The sequence below is a fragment of the Macaca nemestrina genome, chromosome 7, assembly GCF_043159975.1.
Source record: "Macaca nemestrina isolate mMacNem1 chromosome 7, mMacNem.hap1, whole genome shotgun sequence".
NCBI lineage: Eukaryota > Metazoa > Chordata > Mammalia > Primates > Cercopithecidae > Macaca > Macaca nemestrina.
The window spans coordinates 172,574,258-172,588,618 of record NC_092131.1 but is presented as its reverse complement, the minus strand read 5'-3'; the positions used below and the strand labels follow the sequence as shown (position 1 = coordinate 172,588,618).

The following is a 14,361-nucleotide window of genomic DNA, read 5'->3' as shown; positions in this document are numbered from 1 at the left end:
GTGGCTCACGCCTGTAATCCCAGCACTTTGGGAGGCCGAGACGGGCGGATCACGAGGTCAGGAGATCGAGACCGTCCTGGCTAACATGGTGAAACCCCGTCTCTACTAAAAATATTTAAAAATTAGCCAGGCGTGGTGGCAGTGCCATTAGTCCCAGCTACTCGGGAGGCTGATGGAGGAGAATGGCGTGAACCCGGGAGGCGGACTTTGCAGTGAGCGGAGATGGTACCACTGCACTCCAGCCTGGGCCACAGAGCAAGACTCCATCTCAAAAAAAATAAATAAAAAATAGAAATAACTTATAACTTCTGTCAACTGACTTGAGAGCAATTCCATCTTACATTTCTGAAAGATGCAGAGAAATTTATAAACTATGGTCCTATTTTTGTAAGCTATAGGAAGAAAAATCTACATATATGTATATATATAGATACGATTTTAAGAGCATGAAGAAAGATATAGATGGATACAGTCACTCTGCTAGCAACTTTCCCTGGGAAGAGGAGAAGCAGGCAGTATCATTGGAGAAAAGAGAGGAAAGAAAAGGTTAAAAGGAAAAAAACTTATTTCAAGTCAGGACAATTTTTATAAAGTTACATGTGTGTTTGAAAAGGGTAAACATGGTGGGCACGATGGCATGCCTGTAATACCAGCACTCTGGGAGGCTGAGGCGGGTGGATCACGAGGTCAGGAGACAGAGACCATCCTGGCTATCACAGCGAAACCCCTAGCTATACTAAAAAATATAAAAAATTAGCCGGGCTTGGTGGCAGGCACCTGGAGTCCCAGCTACTTGGGAGGCTGAGGCAGGAGAATGGTGTGAACCCAGGAGGCAGAACTTGCAGTGAGCCGAGGTTGCACCACTGCACCCCAGCCTAGGCGACAGAAAGAGACTCTGTCTCAAAATAAGAAAAAAAGGGAAAAAGAAAAGTGTAAACATTTATCTCTATATAAATTTATTTGATTAAACTTGGTGGGCTGGGTGCAGTGGCTCATGTCTGTGATTTCAGCACTTTGAGAGGCCAAGGTGGGTAAATCGCTTCAGTTCAGGAGTTTGAGACCAGCCTGGGCAACATGGTGAAACCCGATTTCTACCAAAAATGCAAAAATTATCCAGGCATGGTGGTGTGCGCTTGTGGTCCCAGCTACTTGGGAGGCTGAGTTGGGAGGATCGCTGGAGTCTGGGAAGTTGAGGCTTCAGTGAGATCACAACACTGCACTCCAGCCTGAGTGGTAGAACAATAGTAATAAATAAAATAAAATAGTAATAAATAAACAGTAATAATAATAGTAACTTGTTGATCGTGGTACTAGATCTTCATGTTTCTTACTTGATTTTTGACTACTTGTTCTGTAGATTTCTAAAGGTAAAGTTTCCCACAAAGCCATGGATTTGTTTTCTCCTTATAATTCTCAGTTTTTGTATTATATATTTCAATCCTATGTTACTAGATACACACAAGCATAAGGCTAAACTTATTAGTAGATTGAGTATTTTATCCCTACGAAACATTATTTTTTGTCTTTTTGAGTAACAATGATTATTTTTGCCTTAAAATACGTTTTGTCGAATGGTAAGATTGCTTGTACCACTTGCTTTCCTTTTCCTGGCGTTTTCCCAGCTACCTTTTCCATCTCTTTACTTTCAATCTCTCTGTATTACTCTGTTTTGCTGTCTCTTATACAACAACACATGGTTCAGCTCTTTTTAAACTCAATTCAAAAGTCTCTGTCAGCATCAAATTTGATATAGTCATATTTATTATGGTTACTGATGTATTTGCACATTTTCTACCAATTTACCTTGTGCTTTCTTTTTTCTTTTCTTTTTTTTTTTTTTTTTTTTTTTGAGAGAGAGTCTTGCTCTGTCTCTGCCTCCTGGATGCAAGCAATTCTCCTGCCTCAGCCTCCTGAGTAGCTGGGACTATAGGCGTCCGCCACCATGCCCGGCTAATTTTTGTATTTTTATTAAGAGACGGGATTTCACCATATTGGCCAGGCTGGTCTCGAGCTCCTGACCTTGTGAGCCGCCTGCCTCTGCCTCCCAAAGTGTTAGGATTACAGGAGTGAGCCACCGGGCCCGGCTGTGCTTTCTATTTTATATGCTGTTTTTGTGTTTCTTTTTCATCCCCGATCTTCGGTTAGCTGCTGGCATTTTACCTGTTCCCAACTAATTTTTCTTCTAATGACTTGAAAAGTATATGTTTACTCCCTGTATCTTTATATTTTTATACACATAGCTACGCATATTATTAATTGACATCCAGAGCTAATCGTGTAGATCAAATGGGACTCCTAGCATGCTTTTACTTCTCTCTCCTACCTCCTTTCCAGACTTCATAACTTTCCATCCTGAGTTATCTCAGATTTTAGTTTATTATTATAGGTTTATTCTTATAATTTATTTAGACTTAAAAGTAAACCTTACTGATTCTCTTGCTCACCTGTGCTTCTTATATCCCTTTTTTCCCCCCCAGATTTATTTTCTTTTTGAATATATTTTCTACACCGTGGTTTCTCAACCAGAGGTGATACAGCACTATCTCCAAATGTGGGGCTGTTGTGTATTGTCACGGGGAGCATTTACTGGATGATGATCAAGGACACTATGCAACCTGCAATGTGTGGATCGGTCTTACACAACGAAGAACTGTCCCACCCCAAATGCCAATGGTACCCTGTTGAGAAAGGTTAGCCTATGTGGACAGTGAATTATAAACTTTTTGTATCTGTTTTTGTGTCTTAAAAATGTCTTTATGATGCCCTCTTATTCACTTGCATTTTGGCTGGTTAAAGAATGTTAAAAGAAAATTTCAAATTAAATGGAGTTTAATTGAGCAAGAAAAATTGCAATTCATAAGTTGGGCAGGCTCCAGAACCACAGCAGATTCAGAGAGCCTTCAGGGGATGCCTCACGGTCAGAACAAACGTAGAGACAAAAAAAGGAAAGTGATATGCAGAAATTGAAAGTGAGGTAGAGAAACAGCTGGACTGGTTACAGGTTGACATTTGCCTTATTTGAACACAGTTTGAACGCTCAGCAGTGTATGAGTGATTGAAGTATGGCTGCTAGGATTGGTCAAGACTCAGCTGCTGTTGCAGATGTGTACTCCTAAGCTAGGTTTTCAATCTTGTCTATTAAGTTAGGTTATGGTTAGTCCACAAGGACTCAAATACAGAAGTACAGAGTCCTTCTCAGGCCATATTTAGTTCACTTTAACAAGAATCATAAATCCACAAGTATTTTCACCAGAAAACTCTAAAGACATGCTGTTTTCTTACCATGTTGCAAATGTAGAATCTGGTATCGATCTTATTCTTATTCCACCCCACACAATTTTTTTTCACTCTGAAAACATTCACAGTTTCCTCGTTATCCTTAGTGCCCTGAAATTTCATCACAACTTACTTACAAGTCAGTCTTTTTACATTCTTCCTGTAAATATTCACTGGTTCCTCTCAATATCAGTATTTTCAATTTCTAAGAAATTGTCTTAAATTTTTGCCTTGTTTTAGGTACTCTCCTTCCTTAATTTTCTTCTCTTCTCTAATTCATATTAAGCAGATAGTGGAACTTTTACATCTGTCATTCATGTCTCATAACATTTTGTTCATTCTTTCCATCTATTTATTGTTTTGCACTGCATTCTGGGAGAATTACTTACCATGATATTCTGGTTCACTGATTTACTCTTCAATCCATTTTGCTATTCAACCCATCTATTGAGATTTTTATTTCAAGAATAACATTTTTTAATTTCTAAAACCTCTATGCATTTTTTATTTTTTTAATAAATGAAAGCAGTAAGCTCTGTCATTTGTCCAAGCTATATAATGATACTTAGTCCATGGTCTTGTTCTTTTTTTTAATTGAGACAGAGTCTCGCTCTGTCACCCAGGCTGGAGTGCAGTGGCGCCATCTCAGCTCACTGCAAGCTCCGCCTCCCGGGTTCACACCATTCTCCTGCCTCAGCCTCCCGAGTAGCTGGGACTAATGGCGCCCGCCACCTCACCTGGCTAATTTTTAAATATTTTTAGTAGAGACGGGGTTTCATTGTGTTAGCCAGGATGGTCCTGATCTCCTGACCTCGGGATCCACCCACCTCGGCCTCCCGAAGTGCTGGTATTACAGGCGTGAGCCACCGTGCCCGGCCTGCACACTCATTTCTTAACTGTACATGGATTCTCCTTCATCACACAACATCCAGATCTGTGGAACTGAACCAAACCTAGAAAATGGGCAATAGGCTTCCACTGTCAGACACATATTTGCCAGATTCAGAGATTCTATTTTCAATTTTAAAAATTTGAATAGACAAGACTTTGAGAGTTGACAAAGTCACCTTGACTTGTCATTCTCTGTCCCTCCCTATTAAGTACAATGATAAATACTAGGAATAGTAAAAGGAACAGGAGAATTCTGAAAGGTGGTAAGAGGAAGGTGAATTGGTCAGGGCCTTGGTTCTGGAGGAACAAAATACAACCCCCATCCAACAAGAGAGGCGATCCAGGCTCAGCAATTCCCAACTCCCAATGTAGTAATAGAAGGTGGCTCAAGTAGGCTCATTCTTCTGCAACAAATGAGAATTCTGCCAGAAACAGCAGGCAAGCCGAGGAGAACCAGCAATGGAGATGGGCTGATTAGAAGCCCTGTTAACAGTCTAAGCTGCAGAAAGCTCTACTTTTTCACCAAGTGTGAGACACCGTTTTCTCTACCTCTGTACTCCTCTCCTTCCACTCCTGTTCCCAAGCACTTGGTTGAGGGCACTAGCAAGTGGAATTGCCAAAATTCAACTCTCTAGTTCTTTCCCACAAAGAACGCGACTCACTTCCTTCACCAGAGACACTGCACAGCCAAGGGCACAGGGAAGGGGATTCACACTGCAATGTGCATTTGGCCAGGGAAGCACTGCCCCTGTAGGATGGAGACTCCCTTCATTCACTTAGAGATACAGACAACTGATCCTGGAGAAGCTCCATCAGGAACCAGTAGGAGCCCCAGTGGAATGATATTTTTTTAAAAAGCAAATGGCTCTGCGAAACTGAAAATTAAATTATCATAGGAGTCAAATCCTTCAAATTAGGTCCAGACTGGCATGCTGAATCCAAAAAGGTGAATGCTTACTAAAATTAAACAAAATGTAAATAGAACCCAGATTTTCTAACATAATATAAAAAATGTGCAAGACACAGGGAAATGGGAATTGAAATGACAAAAGGCAATCAACTGATGTTAACAGTGAAATAAATCACGTTGGAATTATCTGACATTTCAAAGCAACCAGCATAAATATGGTTCAACAAGTAATAAAAAAAATTAAATGAAAAAATGGAATATCCTAGCAAAGAAATAGGAGTTATAAAAAAGAAACAAAATTCATTCATGAAACAGATAAATGTGATAACAGAAATTAAAAGCTTGCTAGGTGGGCTCAGTAAGAGAGGGTGGAAGGCAGGAGATATGATCAGTGAACTTGAAAATGCATAGAATTTTCATAATCTGAAAAACGGAGGAAATAGACTGAAAATAATGAACAGAACTTCACAGACCAATAACAAAAGATCCAACATTAATATTATCAGAGTTGGGGAAGAAGAGGAGAAAGTGAGTGGGGCTGAAAGAGTATTTGAAGAAATAATGGGTAAACATTTCCCAAATTTGGTAAAAGAAATACACTCAGATTCAAGAAGTTTAATATATCCCAAATAGTATGAACCCAAAGAAATACACACCAGGACACATCATACTAAACTTCGGAAAAGATAGAAAGAAAATATTGAAAGCAGGCACAGAAACATGACTTGTTATCTTTAGGGGCACATCAACTGGAATGACAGTGAATTTCTTATCTAAAGCCATGGGGGCAAGTAGGAAGTGGCACAATACTTTTCAAGTGCCAAAAGAAAAGAACTGTAACTATTGAGCTACACAAACGTTGATGAATTTAAAAGATGTCATGCTGGATTAAAGGATGTGATGTTTGAAGTTATACCTTAAGTTGACTTGGTAGATAGCTGGTAAAACATTTTTCCTAAGTGTGTTTGTGAAGGTATTTTTGGAAAATATTATTAGTATTTGTTTTTAGTATTTGTTTGGTTTTTGAAGTGTGCAATTTCTTTAATTTTTTCAGATTAGTATTTGATTCAATAGACAAACAAGATCTGCCCTCACAAATGTGGGCAGCCCTGCTAGTTCATGGAGGGCCTAAATAGAACAAAAAGGGCAGAGAAAGTGCAAATTCTCTTTCTCCTTGAGCTGGGACATACTTCTCCTGCCCTTCGACATCAGATCTCCTGGTACTCAGGTCTTTGAACTCAGACTGGTAGTTTCACCATTCACTCTGTTGGTTCTCAGGCCTTTGGACTCAGACTGAATTGTGCCACCAGTTTTCATAGGTCTGCAGGTTACAGATGGCGTACTGTGGGATTTCTTGGCCTTCATAATTATGTAAGCCAGTTCTGACTCTAGATCTCCTCTTATCTCTGTATCTATCCACAGAGATAGAGAATCTATTATTTATCTACAGAGATAAGAGTGATAGGGACAGGTGACAGGGAAACACGGGGTAGAAGAGGTGGTTCCCTGTCAATAGTCCCACCCTCAAGCCAGGAAACCTGCAGCCCTAAATGGGAACAGGCACTCCTGTTTTTGCACCCAAATGTTGCCTTTTGGCCCACTATGCTCCCCTATCCTGAACCCTTATAAAAGCCAAGCCCCAGGCTCCACAAGCAGAAGAGGAGAAGGTCAGAAGAGCAGGGTGGCAGAGAAGGAGAGAAGAGAAGGAACGTCTGAACATCGAGAGGTGGTTGGCTGCGGATGGTTGGAGATTGGCAACGGGACAGCCAAACACCAGAGGAAGATCATCTTCCCACTGCAACTCCTCTCCAGCTCTCCATCCACCCCGCTGAGAGCCACTTCTGTCCAGCAATAAAATCCCCCACATTTACCATCCTTCAGTTTTTGCATGTGACCTGATTCTTCCTGGATGCCAGACAAGGACCTTGGTACCAAGAGGGCACTGAGCTGGTTAACACTTCAGCGGTCTGCAGATGGCAGAGCTAAAAGAGTACTGTAATATGTCCACTGGGGCTTTGGGAGTTGCAGGCACCCACCCATAGATGCTAATGTGGGGCCAGAGTCCAAAAGTGCTTGCCCCAGCTCCTGCACATGCCTGTCTGTGTGCTCCCCCTCCCATGAGGGGTTTGAGCACAAGGCAGCAGCACAGATGAGCGACACCCACAATCATCCTATGTAGGGGATCAGGGAACTCTCCAGTTTCAAGAGGAGATATGAGATATAGAAAGGTAGCTAGCTAGCTGCATACCTATCTACCTACCTACCTACCTATGTCAGATTGATTCTATTTTTCTGGAGAAACCTGAATAATGTAGATTTTTGCCCCAAGAGTGTATATAGAAGAACAGAATTTTAAGGATAAATTTTGTGAATTGGTTTTGATGTTTCCGGAATTGTTTCTCTAATATGATTAACCTTGGAAATACTAATGACTTTACTTTCAGTAGTAAGATATTACTGATAGTCCATGACATGAATTTTTTTCATTGAGATATCCAGAATACCTGCATTGGATAGTTTTAGGCCCCTGTGCTTCCTCCAGGTCCCTGCCCTCCCAAATGGAGCCACTATTCTAATTTTTAATGCTATAGATTAGTTTCACCTGGTTTTAAGAGTTTCCCCCTCACCTTTATGGGGGCATAATTGGGAGTACAATCAACTGTACAATTAAAAAATGTACAATTTGGTTAGTTTTGATGTTTGCGTCTACTCATGAAACCTAAATTCAGACGGTGAACATCTCTCTAACTCCCTAATCCTGAAGTGTTCTCGTGCCCCTTTGTCATCCATCCCTCCCTCCTCCCCATCCCAGGCCACCAACCCTCTGCTTTCTGTCTCTGTAGATTAGTTTGCACTTAATAGAATTTTGTATAAATAAAATTATACAGTACATACTTTTTTTTTTTTTTTTTTGAGACTGGAACTTGGTCCGTCACCCAGACTGGAGTGCAGTGGTGTGATCATGGCTCACACCAACCTCAAGCTCCCAGGCTCAAGTAATCCTCCCGCCTCAGCCTCCCTATCCTCATAGCCAGGACTACAGCTGCACACCACCATACCCGGCTAATTTTTGTATTATTATTCTTTTTAATAGAGACAGGGTCTTGCCATGTTGCTCAGGCTGACACTGTGAATAAAACAAAATCAGTGTGATCTTTACAAGTGAATTTCATCCATGATTTGATTGTGCAAACGTTTGATTTTTATTTCTTCAGACTATTGTTTTGTTTCTGATTTTATGTTGGGTTGGTATATCCTGTGAGTTACTATTTTTCTTTAAAATAGGAATTTTTCCTACTCTTCAAAGATTAGAACAAATGTCCAGTTTTTGCTGTTTCATGAATGAGTCTTGTCCATCTTTGTAGAAACTTGCCTCATCTTCACATTTTTATTGAGAATAATATCACTCATCTACATTTAACTTTCAACCTCATCCTCTCCATTAATCATCTATTTGAGTGACCCAGGTTTTTGACCTTTTCCATGTTTACATCAGTCGTATAGGTGATTGGGCAGCCATTGAAGTATTATCAGAGATATTTTCCCTATCCCATTAAAACCCTTTATGCCCATGCATAACTACTTCCTACTCATAAGCTCCTTTTAACTTGTGAAAGTCTTGCTTGAATTAAAGACTTGTTTAAACACAAAATTTAGACTTTTACTCAACAAAAGTTATTGATTGATTGATGGTTTACAGTAGGACTTCATTCTAGTCAGTATAGCTGCTGGCAGTACAGCTGGTCAGCCTTTAATACATTGCTGCTTAGAGTCAAAGCATATGCTTGGAGTTCATGATATGATTTATCTTTTTGGTCTTCTGTAGTCTCCTTCTCCATCCCCATCAGTCTTAACCAGTCTTCTTACATTATGACTAATCTTTGAGGATTTGTGCAGAATGTTATTTTAGATAAGCAAAAACGAGCCAAAAGACTAGGGGAGTTTAATATTTTCTTTTAAAAAGCATTTTGTAGTTATAAGAGCAATTTTGAGTGGTAGAAACACTTTGACATTTTATTTCCATTTTCTACTTTTAGTTTTTTTCCTATTTGTTTTAGATATTAGAGGATTATTAAGCTGAACTCTTCAACTGATAAAAAGCATGCCATCTTAAACATAAGCAAAGCATATTTTTAGGTTAATTTTCACATAGAAAACAATGTATTTTTGTGAAATTCTGTGTAGATATACTTTTTTAAGTATTTATTGACATGTTTATTTTATTTTATTTTATTTTATTTTATTTTATTTTTTGCGATGGAGTCTCGTTCAGTTGCCCAGGCTGGAGTGCAGTGGCATGATCATGCTTACTGCAACCTCTGCCTCCCGGGTTCAAGCGATTCTCCTGTCTCAGCCTCCTGAGTAGCTGAGAGTTTAGCCGCCCACCACCACACCCAGCTAGTAGAGACGGGGTTTCACTTTGTTGGTCAGGCTAGTCTCGAACCCCTGATCTCAGGTGATTCAGCAGCCTCAACCTCCCAAAGTGCTGGGATTACAGGCGTGAGCCACCGTGCCTGGTCGACATGTTATTTTTTTAAAAAGGCTTTACTGGAGTATATTTGTCACATGTTTTAACTGTACAATTCCAAGCTTTGTAGTATATTTATAGAGCTATGCAGGCAAGATATACTATTAAATGTGTAAGTTGAGAAAGCTCTTCTGATAATATCTCTTGATTTGGTGATGGTCATACCTGTAATCTCAGTGCTTTGGAAGGCCAAGACAGGAGAATCACTGGAGGCCAGGATTTTGAGACCAGCCTGGGCAACACAGTGAAACCCCGTCTCTACAAATAATAAAAATAAAAATATCTGTTGATTTGAAGTAACATTTTTTTTTAAGACAGGGTCTCATTCTGTCACCCAGGCTGGAATGCAGTAGCATGATCACAGCTCACTGTGGACTTGACCTTCTGGGCTCAAGTGATTCTCCCACTTCAGGCTCCCGAGTAGCTGGGACTATAGGTCTGCACCACCATGGATGACTAATTTTTTTTAATGTTTGTAGAGATGGGGTCTTACTATGTTGCCTAGGCTGGTCTTGAACTCCTGGGTTTAAGCAGGCTTCCCAGCTCAGCCTCTAGAAGTGCTGGGATTACAGGCTTGAGTCACCATGCCCAGCCTAAAGTAATATTTCTACCCTGTTTAATAATTCAGCAGCTTGTCATGCAAGATATTCACATATGCATGTAAAACATTAGACAGCTTAATTTGGTAAAACTGTAAAATGGAAATTTTAAATTGCAGCATCAATAACATTGATGTTATGATGTCAACACACCCATCTATTTTTTTAAAATAAAAACTCCATTTTTCTTTTTCTTATTTTATTTTATTTTTTAATGTTTATTTTTATTTTTTAACTTTTTTTTTGAGAGGGAGTCTCGCACTGTCGCCCAGGCTGGAATGCAGTGGAGTGATCTTTGCTCACTGCAAGCTCCGCCTCCCAGGCATTCTCCTGCCTCAGCCTCCCCAGTAGCTGAGACTACAGGCGTCCGCCATCATGCCAGCTAATTTTTGTATTTTCAGTAGAGACGCGGTTTCGCCGTGTTAGCCAGGATGATCTGGATCTCCTGACCTCGTGATCCACCCGCCTCGGTATCCCAAAGTGCTGAGATTACAGGCGTGAACCACCGCACCCGGCCCATTTTTCTTACTAAAGAAAATATGTGTATTAGAAAACATACGGCTGGGTGCAGTGGCACATGTGTAATTCCAGTGCTTTGGGAGAGCAGGTGAGAGAATCGCTTGAGGCCAGGAGTTTGAGACCAGCCTAGGCAACATAATGAGACCCCATCTCTATACAAAGAGAGAAGATTAGTTGTGCATGGTGGCATGCGCCTGTAGTCCCAGTTACTTGGGAGGCAGAGGCAGGAGCATCCCTTGAGCCCAGGAGTTTGAGATTGCAGGAGTTCCACTGCATTCCAGCCTGAGTGACAGAGGGAGACCCTGTCTTTAAAAAAACATAAGAAAGAAAACGCAACTGCAGAAAATTATAAAGGATTTAAGTCATTCCAAATATCACTGTCACTTTTTATGTAGAATATTTTAAAGAATTTTCTCTCTATATAAACACACATATGCATACTCTTAATCCAAGTAACTAGGCAGGATTTTATTTGCCTAGTGCCTAGATGAGAAATTGCTTGGAGATTCCAAATACCTATTTCATTAAATTAAAGATGCCACTGGTTTTAAGACTTAACACTATTTTATTAGCCAGGCGTGGTGGCAGGTGCCTGTAAGTCCCAGCTACTCCGGAGGCTGAGGCAGGAGAATGGTGTGAACCTGGGAGGCGGAGCTTGCAGTGAGCCAAGATCGCCTTACTGTACTCCAGCCTGGGTGACACAGCAAGACTCCATCTCAAAAAAAAAAAAAAAAAAAAAAAAGACTGAACACTATTTTTTATACTGCCAGGAAGGAAAACATTACCAGTTATAGTTGTAAATTTAAATTGCCATCAATTGTAATACATCAGTTTTAGAGCTATTATTAATAAAATGTGAATGTGCATCTTAGAGCAATGAAATATAGTACTATATATTTGATGACCTTTTAGACCTGCGATATTCAGAAAGTGAAAGTTAAATACGGGCTGGGCATGGTGGCTCACACCTGTAATCCCAGTACTTTGGGAAGTCAAAACAGGAGGATGCCTTGAACCCAGGAGTTGAAGACCAGTCTAGGCAACATAGCAAGATGCCATCTCAAAATGTTACAAATAAGTAAATAAATAAATTAAAAGAAGGTTGGGTATCCAAATGTATTTCCTTTGTTGTGATTTTATTTCAATTTTATAGTGATTTTTTTTTTTTTTCCAGACAGGGTCTTGCTCTGTCACCCAGGCTGGAGTGCAGTGGTGCCATCTCGGTTCACTGCAACCTCTGTGTGGGCTCAAATAATCCTCCTACCTCACTCACCAGAGTAGCCAGGACCACAGGTATGTGTCACCACACCTGACTAATTTTTGTATTTTTTTTGTAGAGGCAGGTTTTTGCCATGTTGCCCAGGTTGGTCTCCAACTCATCCATCTGCCTTGGCCTCTGTAAGTGAGATCACAGGCATGGGCCACTGTGCACCGTCTAGTGCTTTTTTTTTTTTTTTTTTTTTTTTTTTTTTAACCAAGAAAATGAGGAAGCCTCAGGAGGAAAATTGATCCACAAGTAAATTTTATTGATAATGTTTTTGTGTGGACCTTACACAGAGGGAAAATTAGTCTGCATTATGGTGTATCCAGACTAAATGACTGATATTAAAATGAAATTATCTTTAGGATTTGCAATCTTCGAGAAAACTCTTTCATTTTTATGTTTTTGGGTTACAAATTGTCTTCATTTACATTTCAGAACAGTGAGTCACAGAGGGATTAAGTAACTTCCTCAAGATCTCACAAGTCTTTGATTTGAACCCAATCTTTCAACTCTGCAGAACTCAGAGTCACTCTTATTTGGAAAAACTTTTTAACTGATGTGGATCCTCTAATTTGGGCTTCCTATTATTCTCTATTAGTCAGAAGTTTTGCAAGCAGGCAGAATTCATTTTGCCAATTACGGGATTTTCCCTCAGTTGCAGTCAAGGTTTGTAAAATTATAACTCTTTATCTTTCATTAGAACTTTTTGTGAGACAAGGTCTTGCTCTGTTGCCTGGACTGGAATGCAGTGGCACAGTAATAGCTCATTGCAGCTTTGAGCTCGTGGGCTCAAGGAATCCTCTGCCTCAGCCTCCAAAGTATCTGGGACTACAAGTGCATACCATCACCCCTGGCTAATTTTTTTAAAAAACTTTGTAAAGATAGGGTCTTGCTGTGTTGCCCAGGCTGGTGTCAAACTCCTGGCCTCAAGCAACCTTTCTGCCTCAGCCTCCCAAAGTGCTCAGATTACAGGTGTCAGCCGTTGCAACTGGCCAAAACTAAAACTTAAAAAATATATGTGTGTGTATATATATGTGTATGTGTATATATATGTGTACATATATATCTCGAAGGCATCAAAAGAGAAAAGCTATAACTTTCAGTCTTGATCTTGATAGTGACTTGATTAGGCTATCTGTTTAACATCAGATATGCAAATTAATACTTTCTTTGAGTGAGAATATTAAAAATGCAGAAAATATTGGAGTAGTTTTTCATTTTAAATAAATTGTCCTCTGTATATTTAAGGCATACAACATGATGTACAACATGATGTTATGGGATACATATAGATGGTTAAAAGATTACTGCAGTGAAGCAAATTAACGTATCCTTCAACTCACATAGTTACCCGTTTTCTTTTTGTTTGGTGGCAAGAGGAGCTTAAAATCTCATTTAGCGTGAATCCCAAATACAGCAATTTTATTACCTATATTTCTCATGTTGTACATTATATTTCTAGACTTGTTCATCCTACATATGTGCTACTTTGTATCCTCTGAGCTGTGTCTCTCCATTTTCTCACTTGCCCCCAAGTAATTTCTTTCTTTTTTTTTTTTTTTTTTTTTTTTTTGAGGCAGAGTCTCGCTCTGTCCGCCCAGGCTGGAGTGCAGTGGCTTGATCTCGGCTCACTGCAAGCTCCGCCTCCTGGGTTCACGCCATTCTCCTGCCTCAGCCTCCCGAGTAGCTGGGACTACAGGCGCCCAACACCACACCCGGCTAATTTTTTGTATTTTTAGTAGAGACGGGGTTTCACCGTGTTAGGCAGGATGGTCTCGATCTCCTGACCTCGTGATCCACCCACCTCGGCCTCCCAAAGTGCTGGGATTACAGGCTTGAGCCACCGCGCCCGCAACTTCTTAAGTGTCTCATATAAGAGGACAGTAGCTTTCAGCTTAAACTTTTTCTCTGTATGTACTTAAGTCAATTTCTTTGAGGTATGCTTTTCTTTCCAGAATAGTTAGATGTAGGTATACCACTTTGATGTTGACGTTAGTTTACCTATAACTTGTCTTCTGCAAATCTGTCTTTATCTCCATCTCTATCTCCATCTTTGTGTCTCTCTCTCTCTCTCTCTCTCTCTCTCTCTCTCTCTCTCTCTCTCTCTCTCTCCATCTATCCATCTATCTGTCTAACTAAAGCAAATTCATGCTCTTCTCCTATTTATGGAATCAAGACAATAGATGGAGATGAGGGAAGGAATTTGGCAGGAATGGGGATTTGTATTATCTGTGGCATTAAGGAAACTACAGAACTAGGGTCAAAAGTATACTTTCTAGTTTTTTCCCATGGCTTTTCACTTCGATGTAGCCCTTATCAGGCAACAGAGGTTTTATATAAGTCCCCTGATTCTTAGAACATGAAGGCGTAGTAT

At 40.1% G+C, this 14,361-nt stretch overlaps 1 long non-coding RNA gene across 1 annotated transcript in view; it reads left to right on the top strand.

Annotated features, from left to right (window-relative positions):
- LOC139355497 (uncharacterized) overlaps positions 1-14,361 on the top strand; it is a 35,416-nt gene that overhangs the window by 19,524 nt on the left and 1,531 nt on the right. Inside the window, exons 2-3 of the long non-coding RNA XR_011606237.1 lie at positions 2,478-2,690; positions 11,898-12,016. This is a non-coding gene — a long non-coding RNA (uncharacterized lncRNA). The remainder of the gene's footprint in view (positions 1-2,477; positions 2,691-11,897; positions 12,017-14,361) is intronic.